This window comes from Anabas testudineus, chromosome 17 (genome assembly GCF_900324465.2).
Source record: "Anabas testudineus chromosome 17, fAnaTes1.2, whole genome shotgun sequence".
NCBI lineage: Eukaryota > Metazoa > Chordata > Actinopteri > Anabantiformes > Anabantidae > Anabas > Anabas testudineus.
The window spans coordinates 11416793-11438141 of record NC_046626.1 but is presented as its reverse complement, the minus strand read 5'-3'; the positions used below and the strand labels follow the sequence as shown (position 1 = coordinate 11438141).

The 21349-nt window shown below is 37.2% G+C and overlaps 1 protein-coding gene across 1 annotated transcript in view; it reads left to right on the top strand.

The window, feature by feature from the left end:
• tnr (tenascin R (restrictin, janusin)) overlaps positions 1 to 21349 on the top strand; it is a 143167-nt gene that overhangs the window by 37442 nt on the left and 84376 nt on the right. Inside the window, exon 2 of the mRNA XM_026373752.2 lies at positions 6052 to 6105. The gene's annotated coding sequence lies outside the window, so the exon portion shown is untranslated. The remainder of the gene's footprint in view (positions 1 to 6051; positions 6106 to 21349) is intronic.

The window sequence follows — 21349 nt, the reverse complement described above, 5'->3', positions numbered from 1 at the left end:
TCTAATCACTATTCTGACCACAACATCTTATACTGTTGGGAGGAGTGAGGAAAACATGTTTTTGAAATTCATCTTCTTCAGCTCTCTAGGCAATGCCGTAAAGTCACAATATGATTTATTCCTCTTTCTTAAGACACATCCAAAAATTATGCCCCATCTTAAGAAATCCCTGAAGGTACTAATTCATATTCTCTATATGATTGGACCATCAATACTGAGGGTAAGTGAAGGTCGCTTTGACAGTTTTATGGTTTGGCAGGTTTGCCTGCCTTACTGCTTTAGCTTCACAAAGATCTGTAATGTTGTTTTCCAACATTGCTGTTTTTGTTGTATTGTGACAGACAACCAGTTCAGAAGACGCAAATACAATTTAAGCTGCATTAGACGGAGAGCTTGTTCCTGATAGTTGGTATAGTTCCTGATATGAAGTAGTGCCCTAATTTCTTTAAGGGTTGGATTTATCAAGCTGTATTGAAGATTATAAAATAATTTTTGTCTTTCTATTTGCTATAACTAAGATGATGAAGGTGACCTGTTTCTCACTGATCAATAAACCTTATGGGAAAACTAGGCAATGGCCTCAGAACATTGTAGCTTAGAGCCTTTTTTATTATCAAAAATAGTTACAATAGAAAATATTAGAGGAGGCTTTACAAAGGATCTTTTATAAACACTGGAAATCACTGACTGATTCATAGCTTGAAAAACAAAACGGCACGTCTGAACCATGCTATGTGAAGTATTAGATGAATATTTTATCATTTTCCACACCGGTGTTTGATATTAATGAACTTTCAGCTTGAGCCTACGCTGCTTGCTTGCTAATATGACATATTTGCCTGCCCTCCTGTTATGAATATTTATAACATGCCGGTGGACAAAGGTTAAAGAGGCACATTTTGATTGTGACTCGCTGGCTCCAGTTCTTCTTCTTGATTAGTAGTCAGGAGATGTTGCTGTCCATGGTGCTGAAGTAGTGATCCAGTTATTCTCAATAGTAATGGATTCTCTCTCCCTCTCTTTCTCCGTGTTTCGCTCTTTTTCTTCCCATTGTTTTGTCCCTCTCAGTTTGGAGCAGTTAATTTTGTCTGATGCTCAGCAATCTGAGCTGAGCCAAAAAAGAAATGGCTGATTACAAATGTAAGCGACAGAATGACATTTTAAACTGCTGCATGACCCCTAACCTTTGCCTCATTTAACAGAAGAAGAAATTAGATTGTAGAGAAAGAGAAATTATAAATAACCCATTGACCCCAACCTGCAAATTAAGCGTTACAAAGGGGTTATGTAAAGGTCCAAAAAAATTAGTCTGTGATTAAATTTACTGCTGGCGCAAGTGCTGCCCTGCTTGACCTGTGTTGTAGTCTTCTTTAATCCTCTTTCTTTATCTTTCGGCCTTTCTCTTTATAACCATGTCTGAAACTAAACGGAAAGCCTCTAGTAGTATGAGTGTCATAAGTATGGCTCTGCATGGCAAAACAATTGCAGCCTGTCCACTGCATAATAGACGGGTGGAAGTGTAAGCACTGTGTGCTATCCATGAAATCAATGGTCCACTGCTTGGTGGCTGACTGACTCCTCTCAACACACACACAGACGGGTGCCATAAAGGATGTTTATTAGACTGACAAGTCAACACTGTAGCTCCTTGTCATGCTCTGATAATAGGAGCCAGGCGCAGACCAGCGGAAGCCTTGCTTCAGCTGGTTAAGAGACAGAAGTCCTTCAGGGGTGCAGATAAGAAAGAAGAGGAGAAAGACAAGCAGAAAAGAAAGAGAAAGAGTGGTATATTTGTGAAGTGAGTGCCTGTTTTATGAGTGGAAGAAAGAGTTGAAAAGGAAGGTAGGATAAAAAAGGAGGAAAACAGGCAGTGATGAAGAGGGGCTGGGAAATGGAAAATGAGTTCGCGCAATCAGTGCTTGACAGTAGGTATTTGACATGATCCCAAAATATGTAAAAAAAATGGTAATATTTTCATGAAGTCTACTTCATTGCCGGGTTAAGACTTGGGTGTATGAAAAGAACTGGAAACCGTGCTGGTGCCACATTTCAATCCAATGTTTGTTGCTCACCATTCAACCCAAAAATATCTGGAGCTTCTTTGGGCTTTCAAATTTTCAGGGTATAGTGCAGGTTACTTTAAAAAGTTCTGGCTGACACCCTGATAGTTTCCTGCACTCACAAATGACATGAAAATGATTTACTGTACATCTGAAGCAATAAATAGTAGATGAATTAATAGAAAAATGTTTTTAATAATCCATGAATTATTGATTTTTGTCAGATTTCAGGCAAAGATCTTACGTATATGGTTAACTAGGTGTCACTGAACCTGCTATGTCTGGCCTTACCAGAGCAGCGAGAGTCTTAAAAATGTTTTAAGACAGTGCATGCACTCTCTGCTCCGCTCTGCTCTTCTCTGCTCCTTTAATGAGCGGCTCCTAGCTCACATTCACTGAGCTGAGAACAGATGCAAGCTATAAATCAGCTAATCAATGGCACCAAAGTTAGTCCCTGAACAATATTGTAGGAAAACGGCTTGAATGAGCCTCATTGATTCAGCTTCACAAATCGTTATTTCCCCAAGAAGAGCTGACCTTGAATAACAACAAGGTCGTTATTTGTCACTTCACACACTGGGAAACTTATTCTAATTCATATATCCCCCATGCATAGTGAACCACAATCGAGGGCTTTTGCTCATTGATGTCTTTTGCATATTTTAATTGTATATAATGTAGAGTCATTTCATATCAGTGGAACCTCTCTGACTTTCATGATTATCTTTTCACTTAAAAAACCAGGTCAAGGGAAAAAGATGAGGAGATAGGATGGGATGTGGCTTATTTCTTGCTAACTCATCATAAAATAGTGCAGTATACCTAAATTTTTCCTAGGGTCAGTCCTTTTGAGCCAGCCCTGCAGAGGGAAGTTCCCAGCACCATTATGTCATCAGGGACAAGAGGACGGAGGGTGAGAAAGCGCTACAAAAGAAGCTATTTTAATTAAAGCTTGTAGATTTACTTGCCTAGCTGGGTTTAAAGCATAGGCAGCTTGGGCCGACGGGGGCCAAGTGACGGTCATAAAAATGATTCATGCCAGGCAGTGGTGGGAAAGAGCCCCCAGAGGGACGGGCGGGGGAATTAAGGTGGGCAGTCGGAGGCTGTTCTGTAATGAGGACAAATAGCTGAGAAGTTTGTCGTCTGACAGAAGGCCAGGGAAATATGCATAGTGCAATACTTTCCAGCTCCTGTGACATTTTGGCTGCACCATGTCACCATAGTAAGAGATTGGAAGAGGGAATAAGAAGTTAGATGAAAGATGAAAGCAGCAAAAGCAACTGAAGTAATGATGTACAGCTTATTATCTAGGATTATTATGTTGTTTATATGCAAAATCTGGACTTTCATTGGTAAGTTGTACACATATGTGTACAATATATCCATGGTCCAAGGTTTGAAGGTTTGAATAAAATATTACTGTTCATTTTTTCAGTTCAACTGAAAAATGCGTGCTCCTTCTATATAAAAAATTTACTCAAGTTATAGAAAGCTAAAGTTGCGTTTTCACTTTCTAATGATTCAATTTATCACTAATTCTATCTGTCTGTGTGTTTCTGTGGGTGATTTTTGGCAGCTATCAAACACAGAGAGGACATGTGTAAACCATGGTGCATGCAGCAGCTGCTGTCTACGACCAGTGCCAGATTTTAATGGTGGCAAGAAGCCAAAGTAGGTCTGTCCTGTGAGTCACGTGTCACTGTAGTTTTCTGTTTTCAGGGATGTAGATGTGTGAACATCAACCAACCATCTTTTCTTGTTTTTAGCTTTGATTTTTTTTTTTTTATCTTTATCTCACCTCCCACACTCTCAAGCTTCACTTATATCCCTCTCTTGTTCTGTCACACCCCCCCCCCCCCCCCCCTCCAAGCTGTTGGATGTCCCCAGGAATGAATGACGTGATGAATTGAAAGCTGTGAAAATAATAACCACCCCCAACCACACACTACCTCACTCCCTCTCACCAAAGGCTCTGTCTACTGCGACAGCAGATGTGACTGCATCTCATGTCAGGACTGTCAGATTCTCTGTCTCTCTCACTCTGTCTCTCTGTGTGTGTGTAATGGAATTTATAATGTATAATCACCATCTGTAAATTTCTGCAGTTATGTTACCCTGAGTTATTTAGATGTTCTTCTTTGTCTTGTTACCAAACTACACAAATGGACAGTGACATGGACTAGCAGATTTGCTGGGCACAGAGAATGCAGTAGAACAACAACAGTTCAATTATATGCATTTCTCTATCTGTTATTTTTCTTCTTGGGCATGTTCGCCTACCCATCTTCTGGTGTGGTTGTAGTGTTTGGGAAGTCTTATGCTCTCAGTATGGAACTCCTTCTGTGCAGTTTTGAAATGATGCCCCTTTTGACATGCAGTCATTCACTGAATATGTATATTAATGTACTTCTGTATTTGGAGTTTGCATTTCTCTCCTCTTTAATGTGCTGGTGTTTCTTCTTCTCTGGCTCTCGCCCCTCTCTACCTTTTGTGCAAGTAGTCGATGTGTATTTACTGCCCTTACTCACTTGGCCAGAGGTGCTTTTTGTTATGCTTCTTGTTGCTCCCAATTGTTCGAGGCAGATGGCCGCCCACCCTGAGCCTAGTTCTCAGGAGATTTTCTCCATCAGAAGGAGTTTTTCCCTTTTTTTTTTTTTTTTAGTTCTTGATCAAGGACCTGATCAGTCAAGTCTGTCATGACCCTACCGTGCTAATTTCCCAGAGGTGCAACCACTGGGCAAGTTGAGTGGTTTAAACATTAACAACACGTTTGATGAAGTTTTAAAATAATCACAGTAGTGAACAATCAGCAGTGAACAAAACTGAGGTAAATACCAGCTCTTTAAAACCTCTAAAAGTTTGCAAAGACGTACTCTAAAAGCAACCCCATCTCACTGACCTAGATGTGAATAATTCTTGCTAATGTGAGCACCACAGAGTCTGTGTCGGTCTTTCTGTGTCCTTGTTATTATTTATTTCAGCTGCAGCTTATTTATTTGTGTGTGTTGGTTTCTATAGTTGTATTTTTTAGCGGATACGAGAGGACAGATGTTCAATGGTAAAAACACTAATGTGAATGCATCCTTCTGTGAACAAGTACATCATCACACTGCATTATGCACCTGAATGTGTCTCTCTCTTCCTTAAACCTGGAGACACAGTGTGGAGCTTTGCAGCTTGAAAGCAGCTACACCTGTGCATGTGATAATTCACATATCTGTATGCTGTACGCACATACAGGCACTTTAAACTTGTGTTTAATAAACGTGAACTATGTGCTGGAATAATATGTCTAATTAGGATGATGAGGAGAGCTTATAAGACATGCACTTTATGCAACAGGAAAGGTCATGCCCTGTAATTCTGGATCCACACCATGCCTGCTTCCAATCTATGAGAGTCAAGGATAAGATGAGGGTCATTTCAAGTATCCTCCAAAAGAATTGTAAATGCTAATTCACTCAAGTACAATGCATGATTGTCTACAAGCTTGTCTTATTGCACTTGCACAATAACACAATACTATCATACTGAAGTGATGTTGCTTAGAAAGAAATATGTAGTTTATAATTGTTAAATAACCAGATCATGACATCATTTAATATTTTGTAATCACTGTTGCAGAATGTTTTCATAAAAACAAATGGCAAGTAGGATCATTGGAGTTCACCAGACAGCAATATATACACATCACAGGAGACCATCCCAAATTTTAGTTAAAGATGCTGACTAACGTTAGTCAGTTGTTCCTGCTGCAATCATTGTTCAATACCAACTGTCACCATTGTTACATTTAAGAGGTAACATTTAAGAAGATAATGAGTAATGCTTGTACAATAAGTTAAGCAGGAAGAGTCAGTCTCATGCTACTGCAAGCTTAAGTCTGACAGATACAGCATTTTTAAGATGGATGCCACTAAAAAAAGACAAAGCAGTTAACAAAAAAAATCTAATTTAAAACATCTATAAACTTTCTCTTTTCTGTCGACAGCTGCAACTCTGAAGACCAACAGTGAAAGGATCACCTCCAGTTGGTGCTCTCAAGGTGAGTAGCAACTTCGGATTCATGTTGCAGCACACCTTTAGACGTGTGTATGCGTGGTGTTTGCTGCTTCTTATTGTGTAAAAAAAGTACAAAAAATGCATTCACAAAAAACGTTGCAAAGTATCTTTGCTCTTCAAACCACATATTAATGATGCTTTAATAGAGGCTGCTGCTTATTTTCTTTCTGTTGATCTTTAATGCCTTTTGAAACCCTTTTATTTCATCACAGCTTTCTGTGTGAAACTTGCCTAGACATATTTTAGATAAGGTCCATTTATTCAAGGTCCATTTGCTGTCTGTCTGTGTCCCTGGATACCTTCTTCAGGCACATTAGCATTGGAGCACATTTTTGAGGAGTTGTTCCAATCACTGTGTGCTAAATATCTCAAAGATCTAAAGACGCTAGAGACCTGCAGTGTGTTTACTGTGTTGCTGACTCCAGCAAGGTGACGTATTAGCTTTCAGCTTACGCAGCAGTGTAAAAATCTTCTGCTTTTAACTTGTGCAACCCATTCAGCAAGCAGCATGGCACAAAGGTAAATTCTTTTTAGTCAATAATTACCTTTGATCATTTTGAACAGTATGTTCATCACCTTTACCTACCTGTTTTCAACAGGCCGATTCAGGTGAGATAGAGTAGGTCTTGGTTAAATCTGATGATCTGACGCACATATATTTGCCTCTTCAACAGAAATTAAATATGCAGGCTCCTTTTTAGCTGCAGAGAAGGCCCGAGGCAGACACGCATTCTGAGAGTTGTCAAGAATTAGCAAACCAAGTATAAAGTGACAACTTCACATTCTTTGATTTGCCTTGCGGTGTACTTCTCAGTTCATTTGATGTGAATGTGTCTGTGAATTTCTGTGTACTGTACTGTACAGTAATACACTCAGAGGGTTAGCTTGATTTGTAGATATGAAGGCATCAAAAAGGTAGATATGAATTGTGAATTAAAATAGCAAGAGGCGGTCGATAGATCAAAAGATTTAGTCAATTCATCTCAAATCAATTTTATTTATATAGCACTTGTTGTACACAGTGCAGTTCAAGGTGCTTCCCATGAGTATAAAAGCACATTGACCACCCGCCCCAGACACACAGACGCACGCCACAGCACCCCACCTGCCCAATAAATAAATAGTTAAACTTGAATGGGGGAATAAATGGAAGAAATCTTCTATACGGAGGAGGGATCACTCTTCTAGGGTGGACAGTGGAGATGCGTGATAATTTGTAATAATGATAATGTGTTCCAAAAATAAAGGTAAAAATAAATATAAAGTGAAAACCACACAAACACACACACACACACACACACACACACACACACACACACACACACACACACATATATATATATATATATATGTACACCTGAGACAAAAGCCCAGTGACCTGGTAGTCAAAATATGACTACCAAGTGAACTAGGGGTCAGGTTTAACTAAAGTCAGTAAGCCAGAGAAATATACTGGGGAGCCAAATCATGCATTGCTTGATAAACCAACTCTTACTGGGAGAAGAACTGCAGTAAAAAGTAAAAAGAGCTTCAGCCTTGAGATTGTCAATTTTGGTAGTCTAGCAAAAAGAGCATCTAGTCTGCCAGAGATAAATGGCACTACTATTGATCCTTATGGGATCACATTTTAATTTCAGTAGATTTAAAACAACTAATAGAAACAGTAAAACTTCTTTTATCTAGGAAGCTGACCAATTGATAGAGGAGATAAATTAGATAGACAGATTGATATTTATATTTATATTAAAACAAAATTAAAGACACATTTTGTTTCGTCTTATTCCAGACATTTTCAGAAGTAGAAACTTTTATTATTGTCAGCATGAGCAGTTATAAAACAATTAGTTTAAATCTCCTACACACTGATAACTATGGCATCAACTGCTCAGTGATCTACGTTATTGTGGACTAATAGGTTTGACAAGGAGGGAAAATCATTCAAATGGTGAAAACCAGAATGCAAAAAATAAGTCAACCATCCATTCCCTTTTAAACACTGGCTCATTCAGAGTCTGTCTATATAAATTTTAAAAACCAACAATACAAGAAAACCACCTTCGTGGGTTTGCTGATCGTCTCCAGAGCTCATTCAAAAGTATAACCTTGATGTATAAAAAAATAATCTTTTCAGTTTGAAATGTTAATAAGAATATTTGTAGAAGATTTCAAGCTGCACACAGAGACTTTTTTTTTTAAAATAGTGCATTAAAAACCATGACAGGAGCCAAAATAAGGAAATTTCTTAAAGGACTAATGGAAAGATTCAGTAATAATGTTACAAATAAACATATCGGTATGTTTGATTTATACTCACATATATCCATGCTGTATTAAAGCTTTTACTTTTGAACTCTCAGTGATAGCCAGAGAGGAGGAAGAAGGCGAGTTTGCATGTTTGCCTTTCTAATTACTTCTCATAGGAACCCAACCATTGATTTTTGCAAATGCCCATTGATTTTTAGCAGTGCTCTGTGCTATTTGACGTTTGTGCTAAATGCCACAGAACCACAGACGTGTGTTTGTGTGTCATGGATGTCTGTGACATCAGTATCTCTATTTGCATTTAAGTATGTGTGCTGAGTATGTGTGCATGCAAGTGTCTTTGTGCATACTTATGTGTGTTTGCATTAAATGTGAAAGTGTCTGGATCGCTGACGAATAGGAAAGTTGTTGAATTCCTTTTGGCCTGGGCAGCCTAATCAAGAAACATCGATCTGGCTGGGGGGGGAACAGTGTGCTTACTTGCACATTGGGATAGCCAAAGGCTATTGGCAAACTGTTTGTTTTCATTGGATAAAATCTGAAGACTTCCCTCCCTGTGGTCTTAACACATCACCATGTCAGAAGGTCAGAAAGAGTGCCACAATTAATCAGATAGTGTCCTTCAGTATTTTGGGGCAACAAGATGTTACATTATGGCACTGTTCAATCTAGACCGTAATTATCTTTTAATTAATGATTCCCACATTGCATATGATGAGATGACGTGTGATGACAGTGTGTCAAGTGCAAAAGAGTGCAAAGGAAGTATTGACAGGAAACAGCCTGCTCATGTAACTCTATTTTCATGTAACTTCTACCTACCCCTCTAAGAAAAATACTACATAAAAAACATACTAAGATATAAGTCCATACATTTACACATATTTTACACTATACATGTTTTTATTTATTTTTGTTTCCAATTAAAAAAATAGTCCATACCATTGTTGGACATCTAAAATGTTGTATGTTGCTCATCCTTAAGTGTAAAAATGGTGTGGACAGTTAAAATAATTAATTTAATAGGAAACAGCTGCTCACTCTTTACATTTGAACCACTAAGTATGACAATGGCACTTTTCAAATTCTCAGGATCCTGATTTTGGGAATCACAAACAGTGTTTGATGGGTTTTGACCCAGAGGGCTCCATCATACTCTGTTCTAAATGAGCTTGGCAGCATTGACAACATTGGTTCCAGTCATTTGATTTTCCACATTAAGTTTGCGATGTGGCAGGTACAGTATTTCCACTGAGGTTCACAGCAGGCTCAGAGCTCGCCAGCTAACTGGGCTTTCGATTTTGTCCCCTGATCTCACAGCACGTGTTAGCCAACACTAACTGTGTGGTGGGTGTTAAAAACTCAAAGGTGTCACTGTTGGTTATTTGATACAGCCAATCTGTTATAGTGGGGCTTAACATACTGTATGTGAGTTCCCCGTGGATAAACGTGTTCTGTGCTGATTGCACCATAATGCTTTTGTCTTAAAGCCTTCTAGCAAAAAAAAAAAAAATTGATTCTATTTCAATAGCTGTCACTTTTGAACGCGTTAACTCCTCTACTGTGTGCTGTAGTTTCTTGCCTTCTTTACTGTCTTTTTAAAATGTGTTGTCGCAAATGGCCTGCTTTAATTAAAATGTCTGTCACTATCCCCAACATTCATTCCTATGAGGAGTTTGAATAATGCAATGCTCTGTCCTTAACTTCCATTTGATATATCTGTCTGGTCAGCAGAGAGAGAAAGTGACAAAGACAGAGAGATTCAGTCAGAGAGAAAGACACGAGTAGAGAAAGGCAAAGGGACAAACTGTGCAGCAAAAGAAGAAAGTTGGTATAAAACATATAAAGACACAAAGTAAAAGATGGATTGAAACACTGATTGAAAGAGAGAGGGCCACACAGTGTGGCATGTATATTAGGCTTCCGAAAGATATCTAATGTGATTTGCTTGGGTAATGAGACAAGCAGCCATTTGTAATTTTCAGTGTTAGTTCACTGCTCGTCATGCCTTTTCTGTGCTGTGTACCTGCATTCACATCCTGATTACCGAGAGGTTGGAGACGTTTATTTTTAGCTGTCTGGAGCATACATAGGCACACCGTGATGAATGAGAACGGTCTTCCAATGTGGCAGCAACAACAGTTAGAGCACTGACTATAGTGTTAGCAATGATGTTATCACTACACTATGTACAATAAGAAAGGTTTATTATCAATAATTATTACTGTCATAAAATTATTAGTAAGAATTATGTTTAAACACACTTTTATTTAATGATTGAGGTATATGAAGTTTCTTATATTTTTCTACGGGTTACGGAAACACAGACGAAATAGAAACAACCTACATGATATTTATAATTTACTCACACTATACGTGAAAATTGCATAATCTAAAAAAAATGCAAACAAAAGGTTACTGTAGTTAATGGTCTCAATGTGAGGTGTTACTTTTATTTAGTCTCTATTTTAATAAGTAGTCTAGGCTGATATAGGGATTTTAAGTGGAAGTGGAGCTTTGAGAGAGAGAATTATGGCATCACTTGTTTATTGGCTACTACAGATTTTAGTCAGGGCTTGCAACACTAAGACTATAGCTAACTCAGTTATTTTTACATTTAGTGTAGGATGAGAGTTTTTATACTTGCTAGCAGAGAGGAAAACAGGGAGTGATGTATTTTGTGTTTAGAGTCAAGAGTTGTGTTGCTCTGTGTCATTGAAGTCAACAGGGTTGCAAGAAGTTCCTGTATTGTAAATATGTCATCGTACACCAAGATGGCCTGAAGTTTACTGTACATCCCGCCGGGGGCCCACTTTAGCCATTTCCTACATATTTGAAAAGGCATAATTCAAAAAGTGTTTCTCAGTTGAGCTGTCTAATGGAACAACAGTGCAGCTCTAGAAAAATCACTTTAAGTGGAGACCTTACCGTAACTCCCATGCTGCAGTGTACTTTTACTTTTCACTGTACCTTAGTTAAAGAGCTCTCTTATGTCCCTTTAAGAATAGGTGCTGTATTTCATCAGCTCTAATTTCACAACTGCGTTCACAGTCTTTAATTCCTTCGTCTCCATTTCAAACTACTGACACAAAAATCTTTCTCTTTGTTAAGCAGCATTAGCTGAGGTCTTTCTTTTCCTCAACATTTACTTTCTTCTCTGCCTTTCTCCTCATGCTCACTCACTCCCCTTTTTTCCTCTAAGAAGACAAAGTCGAATGGACCAATAGCATTTAATTGCTGTGGTTTTTATGTGGTCTACTGAGAAGTAATTGCCACTCAGCACTTCTGTCCACAAGATAGATGCTGCCGATGCTTGTCTGGGGTTTTCAGCGTGGGAGCACACCCAGTGGCTCAAGGAAGTGCAGGTGAAGTAATAAAAGAAAATGGTTTGCTGGGAGGGGGGGTCCCACAATGGATTTCATTTCCTTATTTGAAAAAAGTCACTCTGGGTCACGCACACAAGCACAGGTACACACAGATACACAAATACACATTCACATAGACACACAGGGGAAACAGCAACATGTACACACACAATAGACAAACAGGGGTCAGAGAGGAGCTACAACTTGTTAGCAGAAACCATTCCCTGTGACCAGCCCAGTAATACAATCTGCTCTTGCTGTTGGACATGCCACCATATGGAAGTGGTCACAGGGTGATTCTGACCGACACAAAAATGGAAACAGCAGGAAATCAAAAGGATTACATGAATACCTACTGAATTTGTCCCAGCTCTGGTGTCACACACTGGACACAAACCCATCATTTCCTACTCTTGCCTTTTCTTTGTACATTTGATATAACATATTAATATCATTCACCAACAGTACAGTCTTACAATATTTGTATACGTCACTTGAGAGTTTTAGAGATCTATTCAGATGATTTCATTGATATGTAAGATTCCAGAGTATCATTTTTGTCCTGTGTTATTTCAGCAACCCTGACTTTAATTCTAAAATTATCAGGGCTCTATTGTGCCCAGATTTGATTTGTTGTGCAATTTCGGATTACATATTTTGTGTTATTATTAGCATCACTCACTACCAAGTGGAAATTTATCTTGACATAAAAGGAAATCGTACTCCTCATCTTGAAATCTGCAATATTTCATATTCAAGATAGCGCCTATGGAGCAAAATGGTTAAAACATGCAGTATGATACTCAGGCTGTATGGTGTTAAACTGAGGAGTTAAAAATGAAATCCTACTACCACATGCTACCCAGAAATATTTTCACTGCTAATATAATCTTGTTGATTACAATATAACCTTTAATGTTCAATTCATATTGTACTACAGACAAGTGTTATTCTTAATGTACTGTACCTGAGTTCCAGGTATTGTTCAAGGCAGTTGTACATGGCTTTTTTTTTTCTTTAAACAATGCTACACAAAACATCATCAACATCCTCATTGGAAATTAAGTATGGATCACAGTAACTTATGTGATTACCTTGGAACTGAACCATGTCAGAAGTTCACTGAAGAGTTTAATTGCTATCCAAGTGATTGGATTTTGCTAGTCTCACCACATGATAGAACGTCAGAATCCAAGTCCATGAAAAAGCAATTACTTGCTTTACTGCTTAACTGTTAAGAGGCTCTCATTATCTAGTTAAAACCATTCACAATTTTAATTCAAAGAAAAGCTTTAATTTGTCTCATTTAATCTCATGCTGTGTGCAGTTTATTTCTTGTCTATAAATATCAGACACTAAAAGACAGGTCTTGTATTTTTGACATTTGCAACAAGTGTGTTACTTAAGTGGTGAGTGTAACCATTTCTTGTTCTGTTTTGGGCCATTTTCTATTTGCAGCTAATATAGTGGTGTTTTGACACCATTTATCACTGTCTTTGACAGGAACCACATTGTAAATAACTGCTTGAAACATTACATTTATATTCAGAATAAAATATGAACTTAGGCATTTACAGAGAAGTTATCCTGAAGATTTTTTTGTCAGTGAAACCCACAACTTGCTCTTAAGGTCTAAAGAATTTAGGTAAGCCATCAATTATTGTTTTGAATGTAACTGCCTAGTGTGATGTTGATGCATCACTATCATCATTGTGTGGTACATGAAAACTTGTATATTTATGAGTCTTCAGTTCAGTTTTTATTTTCTTTATCTGATGTAGCACTACTAACACTACAGTACTATGTACTGTATTACAGGAACAGGGGATCTAATTAAATTAATTAGATGAATGGAAGTATTGCTGTGTAATCTTGTGATACTGTTTTTAAAATGCCTACTCTGGCAACTCAGTGTATCATTCTTTATTCAGGTATGTCACTTGCATACTACATATTTGAATGTATAAACTGCAGGTCATAACAGTTTAAGTGAAGCGTACTGCTCATTACTCCAGTTACAATCACCATTAGGTTAGTGAGATCAGCTTATGTTACTGTTTGATTTGAGTTATTTTATTGTAGAATGGTATTGTGTTTTTATGCTTTAAAATACAAAATCAATAATGATTTTCAACTGGTTGTGGTTTGAGCAGAGGAAGGTTATCAAGAACAGACAGAACAAGCCGTGTTTTATCAGGATGATGACTTCATTCTTATTTGTTTCTGTTGTTTCATGTCCTGAGTAAAATGTCAAGATGCAGTACAGCTTTACAAATTTAGTGAGCAGTCAAGACAACTCCTCCTAGTTTTACAGCATTAGCGTTAAAATTTTAATACCTTCTCTCTTTCCCATGTTAGAGCTGTCACTCATTAGCAACTCAACTGCTTCCAGCTTCTGGAAGCATGGGGGCTGCCCATGCTAGTATCAATGATATTCGTGTAAAATGTTTTCCAACTGGTTTCGGGTTTCTTATTTCATATTAACTAATAGTATCTGTGTTGAGGTTTGATTCGTGTTCAGAATTTCTAAACCTGCTGTAAAATCTCCTGTTTGTAAAATACACATTCAAGCTGCAGATCCATAAAAAACAGGCCTGATGTTTACAACTTGCAAACATGCTTTGTAATTCGCACTACAGCTTGTTCAGACAGCACTGGGGCTATGATCAAGGGAAACATTTAGGCATCCAAAAGCCCTTAGCTGTCGCTACTTAGCTACTTAGTCTAGGTTACTGTAGTGATTTGCCCTAGTTGAGCTGGCAGGGGGGACACGATCCCAAATGAAAAACTGCTCCTAGTGAAAATGACTTTCCATTACTTGTGACCCCATCTGTAAATGACGTTCCCTGCTGATAGGATAATTTGCTATCTTATGTATCAACAGCACCCCTCACCATGTAAAAATACCACCCTAAAAGATTTATTTAAAAAAAAGAAATGTAAAAAAATAAAAAAAAAAAGATATATTTATTTGTTTTATTTTTTATTTTTTTCCCGATGTGTGGATGATGGATGATATTCTGAGGAGCTGTGTATTTTCACTGGCTGTGTCTGTGTTTCAGGAATCTCACATATAAAACAATATCTTCTCAGTACCGGTCTTGTCATATTTGTATTGTTTTTTTTTTTGTTTTTTTTTTATGTATTTTTGTTTTCGTCTCTGGATAATGGCACAGTGTTTCTGTGAAGTCAGCATTTTAGAAACTATATTGATCTTATTATAATGCAATGAATGAGGGTGCATGTTAAAGTAATTGCTGTGGGGATGCTTTTGAAAGACTTGTTTCATTGTGTAACTCACGAATCAATAGTCTGAAAATAACATTATCTTGTATCAAGTTGTGCGCACATAGCTATCTGTCATAGTGTGTCAGTGTTTGTGTGGTTTGCTCATTTAGCACAGAGCGCTGAAGCAGAATTTAGTGTCATAACAAAGCAACAAAATTGGTGCAGAAGCACTCTTGATCCCTGTTCTGTGTATTACAAATATCATTGAAGCAAGATGACAACACAGAAATGGGCAACTCGGGCGAGTGAACTAGGAGGAAAGGATAAAACGACAGACAAAACGAGAAGCCAGTCCACATTTGGCTGGTACTGTGTCGACATCACCTCCTGAGAAGAGAAACATCTTGAGATAGTTACAAACTAATGAGTCCTGCATTGGTCGGGTTAAAAGTTGTGCTATCCTATAGTGTATCAACTCAAAATAGAGATCATTTGTCATAAACATGAGGTAGTGGCAGCATTTATAACTGTAATTCTAAGTAAGGCATTGAAAGCAAAGTGCCATGAGGGAAAAAATGTATTGGTTGTATGAGACTCTCCTCATGTTACAGAGCTTGATAGTGAGTTTCAGTTTATTGTTTAGCTGTCTGATTCACAGCTTTATTACTTTAACAACAGGCTGCAGTTTTCAGCAGAAAAAGCTAAAAAAACAACAATAGTCTACCTATCCAGCACTAAACAGTAGACAGATACAGTTAGCAACTAGCTATTGAATACAGAGCCACATTTAGCAGCTAAAGAGTGAAGTGTTTTCTCCAGGAGTTGGTAGACACAAAATACTCACATCAAATATGATAGCCCTGTGCCCCAAGACCTACATTACTGCAAGTTTAAATAAATACATGCATATTGTATTATTTACTATGATGCTTTTTGTATTTTATTAAGATTCTAAACAACATTATTCAAAGCAAATTGTGAAATTACAGACAACACACACCTTTACCTTAGGCCATCGATTTAAACATTTCCTATAAAAAGCCTTATTATCTTACTGGTTGAAAATATGCATCTGTATTCTGTTAAACATATAAAAAGGTTCCTGGGGAAACTCACAAAGTTGATTCACTGGTTTTGCTTGGATAACTGAGGTAATAGAAAAACTTTTATCAAAGCCCCGTCTTTCTTTTCAAATGCAGTTTTGCTCATCTGCAAGCAGAGCCATCTCCTGAGATTGTTGAAAAGTCTGTTATTCAGAAGGAAAGGATATAAACAGCGTTTTTGTTACTTATATTGGTATTGTTGAATATTTTAGAAAGCATTAATTGTTGAGATATGAGCCGTGCCAAACTGAACAAAAACGGCACGTATTTAGAACAAAAACTGTTTCTGGGAAAGAATTAGGAATTTAACACGAGGGACTTTTTTTAAGGGTTTTACTCTGAAGCTCTTCAGTTTTGACTGTGAGGCTGAAATATAAACTGAAGAATCTGTGAGATTTAATGGGTTTTAAAGGCTTTAGGAGATATTTCACCTAAACTCCTTTTCCTTTCCATACTGGAATACTGTTTAACTCATTTAAATGTCTTTATTCTAGTAACTAAATCATCCTCAGGATTCACAGTAATTTGTGTGGTTGAGAAATTAGATGTAGCTTTTGAAAGCTCACAGTAGTAAAAGTGGTAGTGGACAGTGCCAAAGGAATCTGTCTACATTTATTGCATGAAACCATTATTTTTCTGCTAACTTTCAAACTTGATATTGAACATTAAGACTAATGTGTGTTCAGTTTGGATTTTTGTTTTCAGGCATCATTAGTCTTTCTTATCTAGGTGCTCTGGTAATGAAATGGTCATTTAGTACAGTACATACATGTATGTATTTTACTGATCTAGTATTTTTCTGTATAAAACCAAAATGAAAGAAGCATGATTTCCTCTTGGTTTTACTCCAAATCAGATAATATCAGAGATGGAGACTGATTGAGTCACACCTGACTGACCACAAATTGAATTTCAGCTGGCTATGAATGTGGTAAGAATTTCAGTTAAGTTTTTTTTCCTCTTTCTCCAGATTTAGACTAACCCTCATGATAGGTTTATTGAAAGTCTGATTTGGACTGGATGTCCAGTATTCTGTAGACTTTCTCCTCAACCTCAAAGTCTTTGTATTCTGTACAGCTGCAGCAGCTATTACAGGTTTCAGAATATCCATTTTTAAAAGACTGCTCTTTAACATGTGATAATTACACAATTAATAATTACTGTTTAAACACTTGCATTGTCTCACCATTGTAAAACCACCTTGCTGTTGGAGCTACACTTGCATTTTTTAATTAGCTGCCTTTAGAATATGATTAACCTTCCTGGGATCTAATTAACTAATTTCATGCCTGTGTTGTATTGTATTTTACATCTGTTCCTGCTCAACTTGCAGGGAATATCCATGATTAAGCCTGGATTGAACATAGTTTCTTTGGTTTTCTGATCTTCCTTTCTTTTTTTCTTTACACCCTGAGAATACACTGACCGTCCAAATAAATAGTCACACTCTAATATTTTGTAGAACTGCCTTTAGCTTTGATTACGGCACACATTCGATGTGGCCTCGTTTCAGTAAGTTTTTTCAATGTCACAACATTTGTAAGGATGATGGGAGAGTCGGGCCGCTATGCAAAGTTTCTCCAGCACATCCTAAAGATTCTCAGTGGGGTTAAGGTCTGGACTCCATATTTGAAAATGGTTTTTCAAGCTCCCTGAACCACTCTTTCACAATTTGAGCCTGATGTATCCTGGCATTGTCATCTTGGTATATGCCCGTGTCATCAGGGAAGAAAAAATACATTGACGACCTGCAGCAACCCCAGATCATAGCACTGCCCTCACAGGCTTGTACAGTAGGCACTAGGCATGATGGGTGCATCACTTCACCCACCTCTCTTCTTACCCTAATGCACTCATCACTCTGGAACAGCATAACAACATAGATCTGGACTCATCAGACCACATGACCTTCTTCCATTGGACTGTTCTTAACCCTGTTTTTGTATTTTCATCAATCTCCTTAGATGTTTTCTTAGCTTGATGCATTGCAATAATTTCACCCTTCAAAAAAAGATGAAGATCGTTTCCACGACCACAGGATGCTTCTTCCCGCATAGTTGTTTAGGAAATGAGCAGCTACTCACTGCATCAGTTAGGATAATATAACTTGTTGCTAGCTAAAAATAATCATCTATGCAGTAATTATCCAATGGGAGGTTCTTACCTATTTGCTTAGTTCAATCAAGATGGTGACTTTTTTGTATGGGCAGTGTATATTTTCTACAATGTGTTACCACAGTGCCTCTAATTTTTGTTACTGTTTTGTTACTTAATACTGTTACTCCTCTCTGTCTGCTTTAATAAGTATGAGGTATAGTTTAATAAGTTCTGTGGTAAGGGAAAATTAGCCAGATAGCACCAAATGGAATGTTGCTTAGACAAGAAGTTTTTACGAATACATGTGTACAATAGAAATCTAACAAAGTATAATTTTAGAGTATAGAATAAATCAAATTAAAGAATCATATTGCTTTGTAAAGTGTTCCAGCCATCAGAGCACTCTGTAACTATTTCAAGTATTATAAGCCCAGCTGACCGTCCTTCTTCAAGTGTAAAGAAATATGCAGACTTGTTACATCTTGTAGGTTTGTATTGCTTATGTTCCCACTGGAGTGACATTCAATAGAAATTGACTGAGTGGTGCTCTCCACCTCTCTCCCACGCTCCTTTTCACAATCCAAGTCATCCTGCAGGATATCTGCAGACCTGCCCTCTAACCTCTCCGCAATACAGTCAGGGAAGTAGATGGAGGGAGAGTGAAAAACAAATTTTGTGTGTAATATGTATTTTATGTGAGACATCTTGTTATTGTGCTAGTGCATCTGCAAATAGTGGGTTCAGTTTTTATCAAATAGACAAAAACAAAAAAAAAAACAAATTGATCTTTGTACATGTTTTATAGTAATTTGAAAAAGGTCAAATTACTTTGGGCTATGCAAAAGAGTATGCATATTGAAATGGCGTAATTAGAAGAGTGCCAGTCATCAGTCTCAATCTCAAGTGAATGGAAAACACAATGGAAATGTGGCATTTCTGTTTGTTCTGTGTAGCAATTAGAGAAAGGTAACAGTCTCCTCAACACTCCACAGACAGAAGTCACTGCAGTATAATCACAATAATAATGTTTCATTACTGCATAACCACTTACTGTACAGTATATGGCAACGGTTTAGGGGAAAAGGCTGATTGCAGCACTGTCACACTTTTTACCCCATCATTAGTAATTTATTTGGTTGACAGAGATGACAAAGTTTGCTTTGTTGAGCTCTTCTACGACATTTATGCTAAGCTAACTGGTCCTATTCATATTAAGAAACAATACAATAGTAATTCATATTTTGACATTTAAGTTGTTAATGTGACCTGTGGATGTCACAACAAAGCACAATTGTTTCCCAAGAACATGTCAACTGTTAAATAGCAATATTACTCTTTTTTTCATAGTGTGCAGTAATAATCGTCCAACATGCAGCATGCACTAGCCTGCAGCTTGGCTACAGTAAACAGTATTAACAAGAATCCGTTGTAGCACTGTTTTTCATATTGTATTCAGTATGATTTATGCTGGTAAGTTAGGAGTAGGTTGTGTTTCCTGTATGTAATTTTGTAAAATAAACAACAAAACAATATGATAAACGATATGCAAATGAAAATGTTTACATATGCACTTGTATCTGCACTCAGCTACAGATTACTGGCTGTTCACTGCTGCTTTGTTACAAGGGACAAGGTTTTGATATGAAGCACATTATTTAAGCTGTTAATTCTCCTACATACTCCTTTGACTGATACAGTTTTTTCAACAGAGCTTTTAATGTTTGTATTTGTGTTTCTAATCCAAGTGGATCTGAGAAACTAAGAACCATTAAATGTTACATATATAGTATAAGTAATACAATTTTTTGTGATGATCTGGCTGGGAAAGGTAAATTTGTGTTTTTATCTGAAATGTTTACGTACACACAAGTTATATGAGTTGGTGCGATCTTAAATGCTTGCTTGACCTCTGACTCTCTGATAAAATAGTACTATAACTACAATAATTAGAGAGCAAACATTTAATAACCTGGGAACAAACAAAGATGAAAGAGGAATGGGAAGAAAAGTCAATGTTGCTATAAGCTATTATGCTTTTGGTTTTTTTGGGCAAGTGAGTTTTGGTCTTTTGAACTTACTAATGGACAAACACTGCTAAAAACCCTCACTAATAGCAACTAAAACACCCATGACCATTTGGCTGTTGTAGTTTCAAGCAATGATAACAAAACTCATGCTGATGGATTTATATGAGAAATATCTGATATAATTTACAGTGAGTGACATTTATTGGTAATCTTGTATACATGTAATGACAGTGTTATTTGATAGGATACAATAAATTGAATCTTGTATTTAACTATTAGACAAAGTGTCATTACCTTAGCACCTGTGTGTTTTCTTTTATTGACCTCCATTTCAAAGCTTTTACTTTGTAACCTGCAATGCTAAGAGGCTGATTTATAGGCTTTTAATTTGTTTTTGTTTTTCTATTTGACATTGGGATTCATCAACTAGCTTGTAACAAGTCTCCCACTCATTTATTTAGTTAAGTTTATTCTCTTGTTGACTTTTTGTCAGGCTGCCTGTCACCTTGTCTCTGTGTTTCTGCCTGTCTTTGCCTCTGTGAGATTGGTTACTGTCATAATTAACAGTCTTAACATGAAGGCTCAGTGAATCAAACAGTTTATTGTACCAGAGGCCTACAGTCTGCTGTATATATGCCTGTGATTTTGCATGTGTTATGCCATTTAGTTCATTTACTGTCTACTTGTCTACTGTGGGTGTGCACACATATACTATCCTCATCCCTGCAGCAACATTTAAGATACTGACTTAAACAAACTAGGAGGATGCATTACTGTTAGCAGTATTCTTGAGAGCATTTGCACACACAAGGATATGTGCATACACACACACTTGATTGGATTACATGCCAGTACAAGTAAAATTTGCGTGGGAAGAAATTAGATGCAAGCATCAGTTTTAATCATGTTGATGCACATTAAAATATTAACTTGTTTTTCAATTTTAGCATTTAAATCAAACACAGACACACACACGCACGGTTTGTCCCAATACTTAAATATTATTGTCAGTTTTAAAACTAAAGAATGATCCAGCATCTCATTGTGTCATTTAAGAATCTACTAGAATCACTACTTTAATTATCAACTTGCTGCAAATGGTTCTTATGGTTGATGAATGATACGGAGATTCTTCCTGCCTTCTC